This window comes from Echinops telfairi, unplaced genomic scaffold (assembly GCF_000313985.2).
Source record: "Echinops telfairi isolate 266 unplaced genomic scaffold, ASM31398v2 ScPeMD7_18;HRSCAF=68, whole genome shotgun sequence".
NCBI lineage: Eukaryota > Metazoa > Chordata > Mammalia > Afrosoricida > Tenrecidae > Echinops > Echinops telfairi.
Window position 1 is genome coordinate 62,234,503 of NW_022103915.1, and position 1,501 is coordinate 62,236,003.

The 1,501-nt window shown below is 55.4% G+C and overlaps 1 pseudogene; it reads left to right on the forward strand.

The window, feature by feature from the left end:
• The window catches only part of LOC101662620, a 6,304-nt pseudogene extending 5,336 nt beyond the window's left edge, over nt 1-968 (forward strand).
• Nucleotides 969-1,501: the final 533 nt, after the last annotated feature.

Below are 1,501 nucleotides of genomic sequence, written 5' to 3' on the forward strand. Positions count from 1 at the left end.
AGGCAGCCCCAAAGAGAAGACCCTGGACAGCGGTCAGATTGTCCGGGGCTTGGCTTTCAGCCCGTGGCCCTCCCCACCCAGCAGGTGTCTCTGGGCATGCCACCATCCCCAAGTGCCAGATGTCTCATGCCTGATCCTGGCCACAGGGCTCAACGTTGGGCAGATCAAGATTTGGGAGGTGCAGACAGGGTTCCTGCTTTTGAATCTTTCGGGCCACCAGGATGTCATGAGAGATCTGAGCTTCACACCCAGTGTTAGTTTGATCCTGGTCTCTGTATCCCGGGACCAAACTCTTCGCATCTGGGCCCTGAATAAACATGGTAAACAGCTCCAGGTGTTATCAGGCCACCTGCAATGGGTTTACTGCTGCTCCATCTCCCCGGACTGCAGCATGCTGTGCTCTGCAGCTGGAGAGAAGTCTGTCTTTCTATGGAGCATGCACACTAATCCGGAAGCTGGAGGGCCACCAGCGCAGTGTCCTCTCTTGTGATTTCTTCCCTGACTCAGCCTTGCTTGTCACGGCTTCCTACGGACACCAACGTGATCACGTGAGACCCCTACACTGGCGAGGGGCTGCGGTCACTCCACCACACCCAGCTCGACCCCCCATGGACGACAGTGATGTGCACATCAGCTCGCTGAGGTCCGTGTGCTTCTCTCCACAAGGCCTGGACCTGGCCACAGTGGTGCATGACAGGCTCTTCAGCATCTGGGCGCTGGAACTGAAAGCTCCCTTCCCGCTTGCTCCCATGACCAGTGGTCTGTGTGGCACCTTCTTCCCACATGGTGGAGAGATTGCCACAGGCACAAGAGATGGCCATGTCCAGTTCTGGATGACTCCGCGGGTCCTCTCCTCCCTGAAGCACTTATGCCAGAAAGCCCTCTGAAGTTTCCTGACAATTTACCAAGTCCCAGCACTGCCAATACCCAAGAAGATGAAAGAGTTCCTCACATTCAGGCCTTTCTAAGCAGCATTCTGGGGAGCCTTAGCTTGCTTCTGTTGTTCTTCCTGGGCAGGCAATCGCTGGCATATCGGCCAGACAGCTGGTCTTGGTTGGAAACATAAATCTGGTTTGGGAGTGTGAATAGAATGTATCAAATGCAGATCATAGGGGCCAGCCCTACTTGTGTCTTTTCTCTCCATCCTCTGAAAGGCAATCTTGGGGTGGACTCCACCCACTCTCCCCAAGGAACAGACTCTCCCCCCTTACACCTAAATCCGCTCTCGTCAGCATTGTCCTTTTGGTTCCAAGTGCAGTTACTGATGTTCTGATACTATAGTGACTGGCCTTCCAGACCCCCACTTCACTGGCAGACAGGTTTAAGTCCCCTCAAGGGAACAGGGTGGCTTCCCAGTACCTTTCACGCTGTCCCTCAAGTGTCGTGGGGGCTGGTATGAAGGGCTCTCCTGCTGTGGTCAGAGTTGCTCGGGCGTTGACCAATGCTTTCCTTCCTCTGAGCCGGCTCCTCCTGTGGCCCCCAGCTCACAGGACTCTGGAGC